At 32.9% G+C, this 20272-nt stretch overlaps 1 long non-coding RNA gene across 1 annotated transcript; it reads right to left on the bottom strand.

Annotated features, from left to right (window-relative positions):
• Positions 1 to 201: 201 nt before the first annotated feature.
• On the bottom strand, positions 202 to 7002 carry LOC118200091 (uncharacterized). The gene is made up of 3 exons (XR_004760025.2): positions 6846 to 7002; positions 3753 to 4053; positions 202 to 375 (listed from the first exon to the last, which is right to left on the bottom strand). It is a non-coding gene; the product is annotated as an uncharacterized LOC118200091 (long non-coding RNA).
• Between the last annotated feature and the right edge of the window lie 13270 nt (positions 7003 to 20272).

Here is a 20272-nt window from a genome sequence, read left to right as displayed (position 1 = left end):
TTGTTGATGACTGAAAATTCATCTGAATTTTAAATGTAGATAAGCTATACAATATACCGCATATTTTTGGGAAGATTCATATTAAGAGTAATTGAATAACGTAATACAGATTTTAGTATTCGCTTAGATACACAGATTAATTTTCATGATCCCAAATTAATGAAACGATTGCGGCATAGGTAATGAATATAAAAAATAAAAAACATGGTAACAAAAATATTTAATTGACATAACATAATTACAACAACTATTTACAGAGTACAAAAAATTGCATTTTTTTTTATCTGGATGAATTGTAATCACAAAGGATGGTTGACGTGCACTACGAATCCATTTCCTTTGCTTATCTTGCACATTGCCCACATCAGGGACCATCTGAAATATGCAATAAAACATCAGGTTTAGTGTGTGTTTATTGAATTCAAATTTAACGTGGAAAATATATTTACTTTAAATCGTGAAAAATAACAGTCACCCGAAGTTTCCTCGAATGCTTTTCATATTTAGTACATCATTTAATAAAAGTAGTTAATAGAAAAATTGTCAACTTCATTAAATTATATCTTAATGAAATTTATAATTGTGTAGCCACATGCGTAATATAATACTTATATACCTATTTATAGATGGTAATATTTAAGCAGCAACTTGTGCAGTGTAATGATAGAAAATGAGATGCATCACTATTCATAAGTAAAATTTAAAACACAACTTATTTTTGTAGCTTCTTTCGAATTCCTTTGACATCTTTTAAGCTGATATAAGTACCGTTACCCTACCTTTCGATGCATACTTCCTATCGCTATCGATGCATATATCGTAAAATGTTTTATAATTTTTCCATATGTATACATATGAAGCTATGTAATAATAACTTTAAATTCTCATTTATAAGTAACATGACAGTCACCTGTTTTTCACGAACAGTGTACCATGGTTTTTGATTTTCCTTCCTGTGTAAAATAAATGCCAAGTGGTTTTCCTTAAAAATTCCAACATGAAGTCATTTCTTCTTTTCCAAGACAAGTAGTCCTTGTTTGATTTGCCATAACTGATTTATTCACTTATCTTGGTAAATATAAAGAAAGTAGAAGAATCTGTATAAATCTAGATGGTTTGACGAATTGTAAATGCGAGATCCCAAGTCAGATCCTAAGCAGAAGAATATTGTTTATGAAGGGGGAAATTAAAACAACAAATAAAATTTGGAATCTTCTAATCGCTTGAATACACCAATCCCATTAAGAAGGAAGGATTGTTTGAATAATTTTTATTTCATGAATATAAATGCATTAGAGGGCAAAAGAACATTATTAAGACCCTCACATGTTGAAATAAATTCCGAAGTTTAATTACAATGTTAAAGTTCTTTCATTTATCATTTGTGATGCAAAATATGAACTCAACTGCGATTTATGATCGTAAGTATACGTTCCCAGATGCTCATCTTATTAAAGTAATGAAAAATGGAATGCAGACTTTTTTTTACGAATAAACTAGTAAATCATATAGCTTTGAATCTCGGTTTTACTTTTAAACATATATGAATATTAAGTTTTTAGGATCTGATTAATATTTAAGAATTTCTCTCAAATGTAAACTTGAAAGCGTCCTGACATTGCTGGAAAAACATTTATGCGAATAGCCTGTCTCGACAATTTTTAAATATTATAACTGAGCATCTTTAAGACCCTAACCATTAGGGATTATTTGTGTAGGCATGCCTTAGGCAAAAAAAGTCTCATATCTTACATCTGTCATTTTTAAAGTGGCATATGTTATTGTTAATTTCTTGTTATACTATCTTATATTTGCTGCCCGTTATAAATTTTTATCCAAATTAAAAGTACTGCCAAAATTCCAATTTTTGGAAACCTAGCTCATAATTTTTCAGCAACAGAATCACTGCTCACTTGTATTCTTTTTGATATTTATGTAATTATTTTTTAATTCTAACATATTAAGCTTCAAGAATAAAAACTTGTTCGCACCCAAACCTTTCATATTCGATTAGTTCATTATTTCATAGTTGTTCACACTCAAACCTTTCATATTCGATTAATTTTATCTAACTTACAGTATTCTTCTACTGACGCAAGTCGAGTGTACTTTTTGTTATGTAAGTACTATATTATTTTATTTGGTAACTCAGTAACGCTGATTAGCAGAGATTTGATCAAAGATTACAAAGGCTTACTTTCCTTTTTTTTTTTTTTTTTTTTTTTCTTACTGATAGAACACTCATATTTTTGCTAACATCACTGTTTTATTGCGGTTTCGAAGCTCTTTCCATACATTGCCAAATTTTACACTCTTCTTCCATTTTCCAGTTAAATGTAACCACAAACCTTGCTGCAATTCTTAATGACGAATACCAATTCTCATTAAACCCATTATCTACAAGTGTGAACTGGGAGGAAGACCTATGGAATTTTGAAAAACATTTTATAAGGTATAAAATACGAAAAATATAAATTAATATTAGCGGAGGTTTAAAAAGCATGTCTGCTATACACATAACTGAAATAGAGCTGCCGTTTCTTTTGTGAATAAAAGCCTGAGACCAAAAGAAACTTAAACGTTTAAAAAAATTGGCTAAGATGTGAAATACTAATATCAATAAAGTTTAGTATATCAACACAACTCCTAAACAAATATATATCCTTCGACTAAAAATTAATTTACGACTTATTAAAAAATCTGTCAAGGCAATGAATAAAAATATATGAGGTTTCCAAACCCCAGAACTTAAATACCCTACCTATATATAGAGATTATTAGGCATTTTATTTCAGAGAAGAAGAACTGAAAAGATATGCAACATCCTTACCAGGATTCAAATTCCGGACCTTCCGATTACTAGCTCGGCATCCTTTGTAGTTATACTACAAAGGCACGCGGTAGGGAAGGATTGAAACTTTACAAAATAATGATGAAACCGAAGAAGATATTTTTGTAAGACCATACTAAAAAAATATTTATGAATCAGAATGTCGATCATCAGTTAAACCGAGTTGAAACGCTACATGGAATACTCTTTACAAAAGTTTCCTAGGAACTTGTAAGGCAAAAAGAATGCTTAAAAAATATTGAATGGGTTAAGGAACCCTAAAATGATTCAAAAAGGTCTTTGAAGCGCTTCTTATGGCATTCCTACATAAATTTCTTCCTTAGAACAGTGAAAAATGAGATTAGCGAATATTTTTGGTGTAATTGGATGGGAGTTAAGGAATTGTAAACGCTGAATTATGGCATCAAGGGCATTCAGTTTCCATAAGCTTTCTGACTTTAATTAGGTCTTTAATATAAATATTTCAAATAAGGTGAAGCCAGAAAAAGTTGGATTGTTTAACTTTAAAATATTTTCTTCCATGATGCACATACAGATTTATGTATAGATTAGGATAAATTAGTTCATAAAAGAAAAGCACTTAATTGCTATTTAACAAAAGGAGTTATAGTTTCCTTGGAGCACTTTCAAAACCTGGACGTTATTTACGTTACGCATAGGAAAACTGCTAAACTTCCTTTTTGAATTTGTTTATAATCATGAAAACTTCAACTATTATGTTACGCACACACACACACACACAAAAAAAAAAAAAAAAAAACTTACATGTTAGAAAAATTCAGGTTTCGCATTAGATATCAACAACAGAAATACAGTCAACTTTATGTTTTGACTCTCTGACATAAAAGCCAAAAAGTTTGATAATCAGTATAATCATACTTTTCAAACAAACAGTACATACCTAAGTCCGTTAGCTCTGAATTTATTTATTTCCCTTGAAAGTTGATAAAAGCATCAGAATCTCCACCTTCGAACTGTCCAGCACCGAACTGACCCAAGTTGAAATCAGCGCCACTAAATTCACTTCCTCCAATGGAGCTTCCACCATCAACAAAACCATCGAAACTTCCACTGTCAAAACCGCTTAAATCTTGCCCGCCGAAATTCGCACCCGCATAGGAAGATGCATCAAAACCGTCAAATCCATCAAAATCTTGAGCAAGAGCTGATGCCAAAACGATCAACAAAATACTAGAAGAAATCTGGAAAAAAAGTGAGAGCTATTATGTTACATTTTAAGCAGTTAATTTCAGAAATATGATTTGATGCAGAAGAGTAAACAGTAAAAACAAAATATAATGATGCAAGAATAAATGACAGGACTATTTATTAGGGAGAAGTCCATAACACTGTACACAGATTTATCCTTATTTTACTTTGTAAGGTTTTTATTATCTTTCTAATTGATTAGACATTAACTCGTTCTTTTCTGCTGATTTTTTCCTCTTCATATTATTTACTAAAGTTAGAGCTATACAGATTATTAGCTAAACAACAGTAAAGAAGACTCAATTTTTATGAAAATGCAAATCTAGTAAATGTTGATCTAGTGCTTAGATTTAGCGTTGTGGTCGTCAACACATTCTAGATTGTATTCGTAACTGTAGTTCATTTAAATGGATAAAAAGTACTTTAGTGAGTAAAGGAATTTTTGAACTTCCTTTACCTCAGATAGGCAAGTTTTAATGACAGCCACACAGAGGATTTTTCCTTTCACACAGATTTAAACATTGTTTTATTAACTACTGTGTTACTTTCAGTTAATCTTCGTGAAATCAACCAGTTGGTGCAAGAGATTTAAATAGTCTCTAAAAAAGCAGTTTTTTAGTTTTTTTAGTGCAATAACTGAAATATCGAAGTATGTTAATAATTTTTAGCATATCAAGCTCTGTGCGTTTGCTTATACGAAATAAGTTTGGCCAATCAATGTCCAAAACTAGCATATCTCTTTAAGGAGCCGGCTAAGCAGCTAAGCTTGTGAGTGGTAGAATAACTCAGCCTATAAGGTATTCCTACCACCTTCTTAGCATACCTTGGTGGTGTAGCGGTCAGCACACTCGACGCATATCCTAGAGATCCGTGGTTCGAGTCCCGGCGAGGGCACTGCTCATTTTTCATGTATCCTGTTTCAAAATGACCTAATGTCTCTACAAGCTATATGCGTATATAATTTTTTTAAGTTTCTGGCCAGTCCCATTTTTATCATACGGCCGGATTGTGCCGGTAGGAGGATCGGGGCTGCGCCCTTATAATGATAATGACAAATGTTTAAGTGCACATGGTGTCCAAAATGTCGCCTAAAAATTTAAAAATCTCAAAAGGGGTCATATTATTCCTACTTTTCGTATATTTCCTTTCAGAGCTTATATTAACATAGAAAAATTACCCATGGTAAAATTCATGGCTAAACAAAATATAAAAATCTGCATTAAATTTAATCAAGCCATTATGAATAGCCAAAACGAATAAAGCGGATATAGAGAACAAGAACTGAATATCATGATTCATTGGACTATTCGGTGCACTGAACATTATGGCTCAGTAAATGGTCTCACTTCTAAAAATGCGTTATAGTCCATTCATAGATGAGTCATAACATGAGACAGACGCTGTTGAGTAAGAATTTAGAACATTGTTCAGTTTCGGTGTCATTTTAGGATATCCTTGCATCGCATGTAGATACAATTCAATAGTTTGAGATAATATCTGGGCAGAAATTAGAGGGCTGCAACCAATGTGTCTTTAAAAAGGAGGAATAAAAACGGAGGACCCCAGAATGACTTGTAGGTACCCTGTGTTAGCCTAGCTGCTTAATGTATAATATAAAGGTAAATTAATGATTTGATTTTAATTTAAGCAAGCAAGAGAGTGAATTTGATTATTCTATTACGTCAAAGCATACTAGAAATATTTTCCTAACAGGATAGATATCTTCATGGAGGAATTTATAAGAGAAACTAACTCGTATTCAAGAAATATATGGGGAAATCTTTCCGATACAGATGCAACAGATTCCTACACATAAAATAAAAATTTTAGGTTTTCCTTAATAAATTAAACATAACAAGAAACGCTATTTGAAGGAATTGAGAAACTAATACTTAATGTTAAGATGTAATAAGAAGATCTTACAATACTTACTTTATTCTTGTATATAATAGAATCTTACTAATTACGAAAATCTCTTAGGAATACATGTAAAATATTACTTACCTTTAATTATTATGGTAGCCTTTTAAAGAATATTATTTTTCCTGAAGCAATTCTGAAGGAATGTCTTTTAATAAGCATAAATATTTTCTAAAAATTTTACATTTTTTCTTTCAAATTCTGAAAAATGTTAATACATTATAAGTTCCTAGTAACCTTTTAAGAGCAAATCTCTTTAAATTTAATCATGCTCAAAATTTAATTCAATGAACTTTAATAAAGGCAAAAAAAGAGGAAAGATTGTATAGCTAAAACCTGGTAGAGAAATCTTTTCCAACCAGCCCCCAAAGATTCTCCCACTTAAAAAATTAAATGGATATCAAAACCTTTTCTGAAAACCCAAAAGACAAAACCTGCATGTATATATATGTTAATATGTATTGACTAATATAATATTGAGTATATTATCTCCTTGTATAAAGTTAGGTCTATGTTATATAATTTTGCAGTAATGCTAGATTAACTTTATCCGATTAAAAAAATGATTACAGACTCTTAATTACTTGTTGTGTAAAGTAATCACTTGCACCGTGAGAAAATAAGATGCGATATTCCCTCAAGTATTTCGAATAAAATTCTCCACGGAAAACTTAAACAGTGTGAACTTTAAAAAAAATAGTAAATTTGCTATATTTCCAGACAGAGCACTAAATTTTGAGTCCTCAAGCTGGACTCAGGTCTGATTTAAGATTTGCTGTGGACACATATTGGGATTGTTTGAAATTTTCGTTAAATTTAAAGAAAAAAATTAAATCATGTTTGTTCTAATGAAAGTAATACATACCATGAATTTCATGTTGCTGGTCAACACTGAGTAAACAAATCCAAGGAAATAATCTAAAACGTTGTCACTGTTCGAGATCACAAACTGTTATGTGGTTGAATGGAACCGAAGCCCTATTTATATAGATCAAGGGACGGCCATTTCTTTGTCGATAGCAATTCCGCGAAGATGCAAGAGCCGGCAGACGATCGTAAAGCATGCTTGTAACACGAGTTATGTAGATCATCGGTAATTTAGAGCCTCTGGGTTTAAAGGCAGCGTAATTTCTGTCAGGTCAACTTTCTTTGTTCATTTCCTCAATAAGATTAGTCTAAAGTTAGAAACCAACTATAAAAGAAGAAAAATTATTAAGAAGGCGAAAGGGAAAATACCCCGTAGCGACGACGTTGGCTAACTATACCTCTTAGGGAACGTGTCCTAAATTCTCTTGTTTTTGTCGGAAATGTCTCTCAAACGCAAAGAATGGGGTAAGAGCCATATTACTTTTTAGGAAAAATTTCACTATCTGTAGAGAGCATCGCAATTAATAATTTACTCTGTCAATGTTTGGGTAAGCCATCGTATTAGTCACAATAAAATTTGCATTAGATTTATAAATCTTTCTCACTCTAATGATGGTTTATTTCATACTCCTGAGGCAATAAATATTAGAGCACAGTGACATGTTTATTTTTCCGCTCTTATTTTACATTAAACAATTTAAATCCTCACCGTGACGTATCATTGATTCTCTGCAACTTGTTTTTAAAGGAAAAATACTCATTTCCATGAATGTGCTCTCACTGTCGTAAAGGCACTGATTAACTATAAAAGTCTCAAGATATTTCTTATAATCATTTAACTGCATTTAGAGTCAAGGACTGATTAACATTTTTTGGAATATTCCTTATTCTTACATTTAGTAACATAACTAAAATCCCTTCCTGCAATTTTTGTTGCTGTTCTATGATTATGCTGATAGCCTCCGAGTAATATAATGTTAAACAGTTAAAATAAACTTCAATCAAGTGCTACAACACTTTCATATTGCATCATTTTCTTGAGACTGCAGATGCTGGCAACTTAAATAGTTGTTCTGCTACTATGTACTGATTGAATTAATTCATTATGGGAAAGTATTCGACTCTGTGTGCGATAAGAAGATAGCTTTGTGAAGTGTTGCCTAAGGAAAGCTAACTCGTATTCATATGAAGCATAGAGAAATCTACAAAAGCCTCATGCATCAGTTCATTCAAAAGATGAAATGAACCCAATATTAGCATTCATAGGTCTTACACACTATGTCTTACACACTTAGGATGTTCTGTTACCAGAGGAGCGTAGAAAGTTTTGAAAGCAATACTGTATTTATTGTGAAGGAAGAAAGTACATTTCAGATTGATAATTTGTCATAAGATTGAATTTAATATGATTAACTTCAATAGCTACTCGTATATTACCAATATGTTTTCTGAAACCATTATAAAGAAGGGCTCAGAGTTATGGAAGCTAAAAAGCAATGACCTATACTTCGTTTTAAGAACTGAGGAAGAAAATCATCAAACCTCGAAGAAGGAAAAAATTTTGAATATGTAGTTAAAAAAAATTATAATTTGCAAAATATATTTACATTTTGTGAACTTTTGAATAATATGTATTTCATGCTCCCCGCGTGCTCCAAATAATTACGAATTAATTCAGCTTGGTTCGGAAAACAAAATGCATAAGGTGAAAAGCACATTCGGATAGATTACACTCCAAATAAGAGCAAAAGTGATAAAATCCAATATCATCACTTAGAAAGTATGAGAAACTGCTTGCGGATTTCATTAATCCGGAGGCAGGCACTTTCACAGAAAAATGCATGGATCTGAATCATAGTCGAAATATGGGAATAACAAAGATATACAGGTAACACATGCACACATATGTATATAATAAAGTAAGAAATAGATTATAAAAGTTTCATAACTTTAATATTTAAATATAACCTCCGAGACGGGAAGGTGGTTAGTGACTCCCACTGCCGTACCAAAAGGCTCGGGGTCGAATCCCGGAGAGGGCATAGATGGAAATTGTATGTCTCTTCACACGAGACAATGATGGGCCATCTGTTAAGTCCCACGAGAATAAATTGACTATCGCTTCTGACTTTTTTAGTGACCAACGCCTATAATAGATACTGCCCGCCATTGGGAAAAAATGTATTTAATATATATTATAAAAATATAAGGTAGATTTTTAAAAGACATAAGGAAAGTGAAATAAGATTCGCTATGTTAAAGTAAAAATGTTTCTCCGTTTTTTAGCAAGTGTTTGGAGAAAAAAAAATTAACGCCTTTTTTTATACATATATAAAGGAATCCAAGAAACGAAGAAAGAATCTAAACATTATAGTGGTCATTTATTGAGTTAAAAAGCAGCAACAATAAATTTGTAGTAATAAAGTAAAATATGAATTTATAAAAAGTTTTCATAAACCTCTACCATGTATAGTATGTTGAATGTAGTGCTAGCTATACATGAGGTTTATGAAAGCTTTTTATGAATTCACCATTTTGTATAATCATTTTATAAAATTTTCATGAAAATTTACTTTATTATTCCGAGTTTATTGTTGCTTCTTTTGCGCATAATAATAAAGCGGTAAAGTCGCTGAACACTGAAAGTTCGATCAGAGGTTGGAATCCCACGAACGGTCTGGCTGCATGGGCGTTTTCGTGGTTTTTTTCCATAGTATAACGTGGACACGAGCCAATTTCTCTTAAAAGGTCTTCTACTAAGGCATCCCTTCCTTTAGGTAGATAGCCCTCGAGCGCTTTGCCATAATCAAACAAGCCAAACCATTACAAATGTTAATTCCTTTCTTTATTTGTTCAGGTAAATAAGGGAGTCAATTTATTTCTGTATTTATAACGCGGAAAAAAAAAAAAAAAAAAAAAAAAAGAATCCTTTTAACTTCAGCGTAGCGGATCCTTCCCTTTCTTCCTGCTTTTTACGCACGTCACGTTTGTATTTTTTTGTACATCCACTTAAAAAGCAATGAATTCAGTTTTATTTAACATTAAAATCAATTGCTTAACTGTAATGCTCTCTGTTCAGAGCAACAGGTGGTAAACTGAAAACACAAATTACTTTTATTAGTTTTTTATTTTTTGGCTTAACAGCATGTCAGGTTTGAATTTTTTTCTCTCCACTATTTAGGTTTAATGAAGAGTAGGAATATCACTAATTAAATTTTTAAAACAATATTCTTTAACTATTATTTTAAGACTAATGACCACTTACATCACCTGAGAGATTTTTTTAAACACCTTACCAGTTAGTTTATTTTGTATTACATACAATCCTATGTCACTGAACTTTCAATTCTAAAATTTGATATCAGCAAGTTTCAGTTTTTCATACTGCGTAATCTTCCTTTTTCTTGCATATGTTTTTAAAGTCTAATTATACTTTTTTCACAATTTTACTTTTCTTCATTTGCAGGATGGCGCCAGAAAAGTTAAACTTATTGCGATTATTTTTACTAATTTTTCAGATCATTTAGCAATTTTTCCCTTTTAAGATTAAATGGTATTACTTTTGATCTAATTTATATGGTTGGGTACTGTTTTCTTAAGATTCACTCCTAATTAGGCATATGTACGGCTTATTGCCGTGCATTTTCTTTCAGCAGCTAGTTTTTGCATTCAAATGTGCGAAATTTATCTTATTTTTTCATCAGTAATTCTGAGGAAGAATTTTTTTTTTAAATTTTAATACATTTTCAGATTATTTACATCATTCGGTACTATATTATTTGTTATGGTAAAACAGAACTGTTTCAGTGGTATGCTTTTACTGAAACAGAACTGTTTTAGTGCTTTGCTTATACTGAAACAGAATTGTTTCAGTGCTTTGCTTTCACTGAAACAGAATAGTTTGAGTGCTTTTTATTTATCATGTATGTCTCTTTTAGTGTCAGTTTGCAAATATGTAGCTCTTTACGTGTATTCGTAACTTAACATTCATTTCAAATTTTTTGTGTACAATTTTCATCCATATTTGTATATCTTGCTTTACTTTTTACGTTTTTGACAAGTCACGTTCGAGTGCAATGCACAGTTTCCAAACTTAAACTGACATTTTTAATTAATGAGGTTCTTTTTTTATAAATTTACCAGATTTGCATTAGGTTCAAGCTATACACTTAAACACAAAACTTATAATGACTGACCGTATGTTGCCCTTCTCCCGATGAGATGATTCATGATATATTTCTTTTATTATCAACAGATTTTTTTAAGTTGCCAACAGGTAAGAGAGAGGGGAAGAAGACATGGGATGTCTCAGATAGGTACAGGTACTGAGTTCCGGTTGGTAGAGAGAAACGGGTTGTCTTGAACGGATGGAGCAGACACTGTAGTCTGGTGACAAAGTAGGTTTACTGATAAGAAAAATTTCATTCCTATGTCGTTTGGTAAAGCCGCGTTAACTCGACTGATATCTGCCTCTTCATTTATTCTTTAAACTCAACCTAATGTTAAAACATATAGAAAACGATAAGCGCTGTCATAAGAGACAAAACTGAAATTTGAAAGGAATATGTTAAGAATGTAACATTGACGTAAAAAATATAGAAAAGGGTATTTCTATATTACTTCTGAAAGCAAATGTATCTGAAGAAAGAAAAATAAAAGAAAGAGCCAAAGCTTGTGGGAAATTCGATTCGAAGAAATTACGTGCCCATGGAGCAAAGCTTTCTGAGACTGGCGTTTCCGCTCAAAGCTGTGCGTCAAATGTTTCAGTAAATTGGTCTATGGCAAGAAAATAACACTCCAATTGAATGTGAATGACACTTGTTTTTATTTTTTGACAGGATGGGTGCAGAATCTCAAGAAACTTCGCCATAGAATCTCAAGCCATGACATAAAAGGAGAATTCAATAATGTCCCTATCCAAAATAATGTAACTATTAGTTAAAAAAACGTTTTAAACGTTGGGAAAGCTGATCTGCACTTTCATCTCAAGACTTAAGGACCCTAGCATTCAAATTGACCTGTGTAACGAAGTTACCAAATATAGTTTTTAAAACAATCATTTTACTAGAACCAACAAAATTAAAGATCACCTCATTATATGATCACAAAAATCTAGATACTTCAAAATTGTTAAAACCTTGTCATTACGGCATGAAGCGATTAAAAAGTGTCAGTGAATGCGAATATTATTAAAGAATGGCTCAAAATATAGACAAAGTGATGAGAAAATAAGACCTTAATATTTTACTTTGCATAGATCAGTGTACCACCCATCCATAAACAACTGACTTTTTAAAATATAAAAATCTTTTTTCTCACTGAATTGTACGAGTGTGCTGCAATCATGAAACCTGAGCATAATCAAGAATTTAAAAGTGTTCTACAAGGAACTGATTAATTTAAGTCACCCTTGAAACATTACCATAAGAAATACCCGTAGGTATATCTGCTTGAGATTCTGAGTGTGATTTCTCCGACCTCGATTCAAATAAAGAAAGATACAATCAAAAATTATTTCGTCCTTGGAGGGCTTCCAAATCCACAATAAGACATAACTTTCAACAAAAAAAGTGAGGATGAAACTGTGATTACAGATGAAGGGGATTTGAATCCACAGGGAGAAGATTTAATTTTTGCGGGATATATGAACTCTGATACAAATATAATAACGTAAAAACCATATACATTTAAGGAATTAGTTTGTAGATACATTAGGTTAATTAGAAAAGCCAAAGAGATGAAAAATATGCAATGCCTTGGCCGGGAATCGAACCACGGACCACTGAAATACCGGTTCAGTGGGCTAAAGACTACACCAAGAAGGCACGAGAAATACCTTATAAGTTGAAAGCAGATATCCTGTTCAGCATTTAACAAGAGAAGAGGAAAAAGAAAGTGAAGAACTAAATAATGCTTTTTTTTTTCAAAAAATAATGTATTGCATCAACACTCTTACTAATTTCTTTGTCTTTTGTCATACTAGTCAGGAAACTTAACAAGAACGTTATTCGCTCATAGCGCTTTGTTTAAAGCTTAAAATTAATTTCAAATGACAGTTTAGGATTGTTTTCCTTTCAAACAAACTAAAATACTTCATTTATGTTATATTTTTAGGAATTTTTATGCTGAGTGTTATGCAGCTTGAAATCTTACTATTTCAAAAATAATAATATTGAACTTCTCTTTAAGTATGAATGGCATTTTAAACAGCTAAAAGAAATAATATAACATTAAATTTGTATAACAGTAGTAGTACAGTAGTAGCATCAAATTTCTGCAGCTAAAACATATATAAACCTCATCTTAAATTAAATTCCAGTTATGCGTCTTTCTCATTTATATGTCTTTTTTGAACGATTATTTGAAAGACGTATAATACGGTAGTATATAAGGGTAGACGATTAATGCGTTTGTTAGCGTATAACGTCACTAGGAACTAATGCGAAAGGCATTTTAAAAAATCCTTTCTTCTTCGAGTTTTTAAAATTAAACCCCTTTTCCTCAATCTTCATTTGGATTTTCTCATCAGTCATTGATTGCAATAGCTAGTTTACTTTCGACAAGGAGATTATCTGTGAACTTTACTTTTTATCTCGGGTGATGATTTCATGATTTAATGATTTAATTTGTTATTTTCCTGACTCCTCACGATAAATTCTCCACGTTTTCTATAAGAAATGTTAGAATTTAGATTGACCTTCTTGGTTTTCATTCCTGCCATCCTGTTACCTGTAAGTCTTCTATCATGAGAAATCTGCACAAACAGTAAGTTCCTCCAGGCAAAACAAAACAGTCTTTGTGTTATAACTTCAGCTTAACAACACAGCTTCTAAAACACATGGATATCTGAAAAGTTTCACCTTTCGCATATTCTTTAGAATTACTAACTCATCTCTGAACCATTATATAATATTGTCTTAACTTAATATAAAATCTATTAGTCCTTTTTTTAAAGCGGGAAAAATGAAAAAAGCAACTATGTTCTCGCCGGGATTCGAACTCTGGAGGTTCCAGTTCCTACCTGGACCTGCTACCACTACCTTCACGAAAGCACGCAGTAGATTGGATTGGATTGGATTATTCAATTACGGCAAAGCACACGAGGTCTATCTGCCTAAAGGGAGGGAGGCCTTCGTGGAGGACTTTCTAAGGGAAACTGGCTCGTATACACGTTACACATGGGGAAAACCACGAAAACGCCCATGCAGCCAGCCCGTTCGCGAGATTCGAACCTCGGACTGAACTACCAGTGTTCAGCGTCTTTACCGCTTGGCCGCTGGTGGGCCGAAAGCACGCAGTGAAGAGCATGAATTTCTTATAAATGTATATGTGTGTTTTGTATTCTTAGAAAAAACAACGGTGCTGTATTTATTATAGAATAACTTTCTTTCTCTAAAATATCTTCTGTCACTTCATATCATATTTTTGCTGATAATGAGGATGCTTTTTTCCATTATTTCATGATATAACGAATTCAGATCTATAGTACACTGCAAGACAAACAAAATGTCTGAACCCGCGTAGGAATATGTATAAAATAACTTGAAAAAATAACGAAATTGTATGATAAATCGTTGGATTTTGTTTGCTTTTGATCACAGGAACTGATGTGTTCGATACTACCAACTCCTGTTGTCGTGACAAATGTCTGTCTTCCTAAACCATTCCTAAGTTCTGTATTTTCTTGAAAAATTATTCTCTCGGTATGTATTTAATATTCCTTACTAAGCCTTACACACAACTTTAAAACTAAGTAATAGAATATGAATTACAATTTCTGCAATCTATTAATTAAAATATGACATATGTATAAGTTTTGTATCTTTAATGAGTCTATGAAGTCAGTGTATGTATTTCTTTGCTATTGTTTTAGCTCGTGTGCACTTTTTCTTTCGGGAATTAACCATACAGGGTGTTTCAGAACTATAGCTCAGAAATGTGCATGGAGGTCTGGAACACGAAAGCATACAATAATCATAAGAACATATGGTCGCATGTCAACGAGCTACACGCCCACAAAGACAGAGATAAGAAGGCACGAGACAGTTTACAAACAATGATGATTTATTAGATAAAGAAAAGTACACACAGCATTATTTTTTTAATGAAACTTTTAAAGGAGGCGTTCGAAGATGAACCCCGCAGATGTATACATGCTTCCCAATGGCAATGCACGTTTACAAGAATGTCGGGTTTATCAGCAATGACACTACTTGTAGCAACGATGCGTGCCAAAAGGTTCATTTCCACTTAGTTCCACAAGGGTTTCATATACTAACCTTTTCTCGTAACCTCATGAAAAGAAATCAGCAGAGAACAGTTTCTGGGGATCAAACAGCGCTTTCTATTGCTTCATCTTGGCCAGATTTCCTCCCGACGTTCAGCGTCCTCTAGCGATGCGTGGTTGCGCATGCGACCTATGTTCCTATATGATTATTACCTGTTATTATGTTCTGAACCTCAATACACATTTCTCAATAATAGCTCTGAAACACACCATATATTTAAATTTGTTTTGATAAGCTGGGCATTTGTCTTTCAGTCTTTGGATGTAATAAAAATGTTTCATTACAGTAAAATTTACAGTGATGGCATCATGAATAAAGGTAAATTTCGATGATATAGGCAGCTTGCTATAGAAACTATAAAGTACACTATCTTTGGTACGCTGTGCACAGGCTTTGATGATGGCTATCCTGAATAAAATTCTTTTTATTTCCATTTTCTTAAAATGTATTTCAGTCACATGTTTATTTTAAAGAGTTGTAATACAAATTTATTATTACGCTGAAAGATAAGAATTGTAATTTGGAACATTCAGATTTCAGCTGAAATATGTCATCATAGTTCTAGCAACACTAAACATATGAGAAGTAATTAAAAAGTGAAAACATATTTTATTGCAGTTAAAGGTATGTATTCACGTATGCATATGATAAGTTAGCTGAAGATGGACTGCAAAAATTCCGAATTTCGCAATGCGTATTTTGCTGAAATGCAAGCTAGCATCAAATCATCCAAATACTTCGTTTCACTATTTAAATTACACTCATGTCCATAAATTAAGGATGATTCGGAGTCGCGCGGAAATCAAACTCTAAAATAAATATATCACCTGCAAAATTACTATACACATCTTCAAGAATTATATGCAAATTTCAGGAAGTATCCAGATGACACCGATGGTACGTCACCATGACGAGAGTGTAAGAGAGTGATATATAAGGAATACAGGCAAAGAAGTAAAATTATTCGCAGGCGCTTTATAAGCATTTCAGTGCAATAACCGAATAGTTATGACACAAAGGACGTATTTGGATGATTTTTTACGATTTTCGTAGAATTATCGGCCGTCTGGAATGTGGGCGTGCCCAACTGGAAGTACCAGACGAACTTGGAATTGCCCAGAGTGTCATCTCCAGGCTTTGGCAACGATTCCAAGATGATGGTAAAGTGAGTAGACGTTACAGCACTGGTCGCCCCAGAGTTACAACGCCGAATGAGGACCGGTATTTGGCAGTTACTGCCAAAAGAAACAGGCGGAGCACAGCTTATCTTCCTTAAACTTATCTTCCTTAAATTTAGTTTTCTATTTGAAAATAAAGATGAAATATTCGAATATTTCGTCAGAGCAGAGGAACAACAATTATCCTATTGATCCTCATGTTGCTATAAAAAATATCAAAACATTATTTAAGGAGTTGTAGAGACATTAGGTATTTTTGGAAGCAGGCAAGATGAAAAAATTGCAACGCCTTCTCCAGGAATCGAACCGCGGACCTTTCCAATGATGCGCTGAGCGTGCGGACCACTACACCACGAAGGCTCGCTAAAAAGGGAGAGAAATTCTTTACAGAGTATAACTTGTTTTTGAATTTCTCATGTTACTCCGCCCAACAGCGACCGAAAGAACACTAAATAATGGCATTTCGAACCAAGTTCCAATTCCCGGCGAGCGGGCTGACTGCATGAGCATCTTCGGGGTTTTATCACGATGTAATGTGAATAGGAGCAAGTGTCTTCATCCTGCTCACTAGAAAGCTCACTAGCTAAAAAAGCTCCCTAGAAAGGCCTTCATCGTGTTCGCATAGTTCTAATATGCTTTGCTATAATGTAATAAACCGGAATCCACTAGACTACAGTGATAAGAAACATGCTGATGGTTCTTAAGCTTAAAATTCTTAAGCTACTTGAATTGTTAACTTCTTTGTCTTTTGCTAGAACAAGAAGATTTCCCAAAGCGAAAAACAGTGCAAATATCTCTCTCAAATGCTAATAAATTGAGAAGAGCCATCAAAAACTCACACATATACATTGGAAAATATACACAAGCTGAAGGATTTATATACGCATTCTATCTTTGAAATGATAACTTGAACTTCAGCTTCAAGAAGTGAATGACCTTCATGGAAAAGCTAATGATATAGTTGAACATTTCAATGACAAAAACGTTACATCTTTTACTTAATAAATAAAGATAATGAGAAGTTCATATTTACAAGAAGTGAATAATTACTAAAAACTAAATTACGAGGCAAATAAATCATTACAATACGCACATTTATGTAAATATTTTGCAGATAAATCGATAAGCTTCCCTCATTCTACCATATGTATATCGTATTATGTGTATCTATAGCTAATTTTTCTAATAACTAAAGAAAATTATTGTTTTAAGAAAATAAAATTTACAAGAATGTCCTGTGAAAACAATGAAAAAATATATTCATGTTATGTTTTTTTAAACCCGTCTTTAATTTATAATGCTCAAAATCATGGAAAAGGCTTGCAGAACAGCTTTATTTCAAATTTAAAATATTACTGCTACTCATCTTTGAAGGCACATTCGTCAGAACACACTTATTCTAGAGCTCTTATGTACACTGAAGCACTGGTAGAGTGAGTAAAAATTGGTATCTATCGTGTATTTTAGTCTGTTTTTTTAAAGATTGTTTTCCATCTCCCAATTTGAGTCGTAACCATGGAAACAACAGCAGCGGGAAAAAGGTCGACTTGCTGAATATTTTCCCTCCACTTCATTTCCGCTTCGTGTGTTTCGCTTCATAAGTGAAGGCTGACTTGACATGCAGTCTCAGATGATGGGGGGGGAATGCTGTGCGACGATGACGACACCAGTTACTATCACAGATGGCGGGGCTGGCAACAATCTGCCAGCCTTGAAGTACTTATTTTAAAGTAACAGCCTATAGCCTTTGCTAGACAGCTTCGGTTGCCTGAAAACGTTTATTTCCCTGAAAAATTTTGATACAAGAAAGTAGAGTTTGTTCAAAGGTGGTTGCAACATAAGCGGGATCTCTTTCTGATCATAGAAACCTATACATCTGTGCCTGAACGCCCTTTGCTCAAAATGTTGTATCGCGTCAAAACTGAAAAATATTTTACTTCCGTTTGGGCTGAAAGACAACTATGCAGTCCCGGATAATATAACCTCCTACATTTCTTCTGCAGAGTGTATGCTAATGACATCTAACAGCTAAACTTAATTATAGTAAGTTTCACCCATGTGATATAAATTTTTCCGAACAAATTGAGGAAAGATGTATTTATTGTCCTTGTGTACCGCATACACTTCTTTTTTAAATTATTTCTTTTTAAAAAAAGGTCATGACTAAATAATTTTCTGCTTAATTCTTTCGCACGTCATGATCTTATGTAACTACGTATTATTAACTGTTCATAATCACATATGAAGTGTTGACGACACGAACAAATACTAGTGTCCTTGTTATAAAATATAATTACGTACTACAGAATGCTAAGTGTTAGGAAGTATGTTCAAAACCACCGTAATATGAATAGAATTGCAAATGTGCATTGCCACCAAACTTCTATGCCAGGTCTTTTAGAATCACACATGATGCCTTATAATCAGACTGCATTTTTCGCTAAATGACTTTTTTGAGAAAAAAAGTGATTTTTTTTAAAATTCCTACGCGTATTAATAAAAGAACTAATAGTTCTACTTCACACAAGAGAATAAAATAAATTACAAGGAATAAAAATCTAAAGTCATTAAAAAAAGTGAATAATGAAAACAGGCATTTTATTACACATTACCACCATAAAGAAGTACTCGTTATTCGTATTCGTATTATTCGTAAAAGTTCAAGCCTACCAGTAGTTCGTAAATAATTTTAAATGCCTTCTCCATACTAGCTATTTTAGACTGAATCCTTAGAGCCCTCGCGAGGGAAATTTTATGTAAGATCAACGTCAAAGTATTTTAGTTTTTGCCTGGGCTTTTCCTCTTTCCGAGATTTGCTTCCATTACAGTAGTTGCTATGAAGTTCATTTTTCAGACACGAGAATAAAATAGATTAGCCCACAGTTTCTATTGTTTTCTGTAGTGAACTTAAATGGTTCAAATATGCCAAACAGTATCAAATTTCATACTTTCCAACTGATGATAAATTTCTTCATGGTATAACCGCATTCTGCTTAAGATTAATATCTGCTTTTCCACTATCTTAAAATGTGTGTTTATTGTTTGATTCTTCTCTTGCTTGCATTTACAATTATGATGAGGTAGTAGAACATTCTCAGTCGAGAGGTTAATATGAAGCTAGTTTAAACTTGCTTTAGACTTACTCGTTTGAACTGCAAATTCGCATCATTTGTCAAATACATTCATCAGTCATTTGATTTACAGGACAGAGTTCACAAAATTGATCTTCAGCAAACAAAAACTCGCGACTTTTTCTTTCAGAAGATTTAGTTCCTGTAAACAACGGTCCTGCAATGATGTTTCACCCCTGAAAATGATCATTCAACCGAGATACGGAAACTTTTTTCCCCTACTTAGTTTGAACCAGATTGGGACGGATTAACAAGGTCTGAACATCGGTTTCTTACGTCACGGCTTGCTGAACCGCCCGGGTGTGTAACATATCAGTGAAAACACGAAATTTATAACAAAAGAAATCGACAACAGCTTCCTTATTGACGCGCGTGTTTGTTCGTAATTACGGGCAAAGGAAAGTGATTAGAAAATAGAAAAAAAAATTGCACCCTCTGCAAACTTATAGTTAAAAGTATCGACATGGTGAAGGATGCTCTCGTTTTCAAGAATAAGAGCAATGATTGAAAAGAAATTGATCAAACGATGTCATTTATGGAACTAAATAATGTTGTTTTTAAATATCGAAAGAAACTGACGTATTCGATGAAAACAAAGGCTATTAAAAGTGTTCATATATTTCAGTATTTTCTGAAAAAATGAGAAAACGGGGTTCAGAAAAGATTCAGTTCGGAAAATTAATCAGTTTCATATGCACTTTTCCCCTAACTCTTTGCTGTTTCTTGAACAATATCTTAAAATATTATGTATTGCATTTTGAAATCTGAATGATACTCATATTAAACCTTTAGGCTCTATGAGACATTCTCAAAATGAGAATTTTCAGG

The sequence above is a fragment of the Stegodyphus dumicola genome, chromosome X1 (genome assembly GCF_044657685.1).
Source record: "Stegodyphus dumicola isolate Sdum_Otavi_A_Nest chromosome X1, ASM4465768v1".
Taxonomy (NCBI): Eukaryota; Metazoa; Arthropoda; class Arachnida; order Araneae; family Eresidae; genus Stegodyphus; species Stegodyphus dumicola.
The sequence above is the reverse complement of the archived record's forward strand: the minus strand, read 5'-3'. Positions and strand labels throughout refer to the sequence as shown.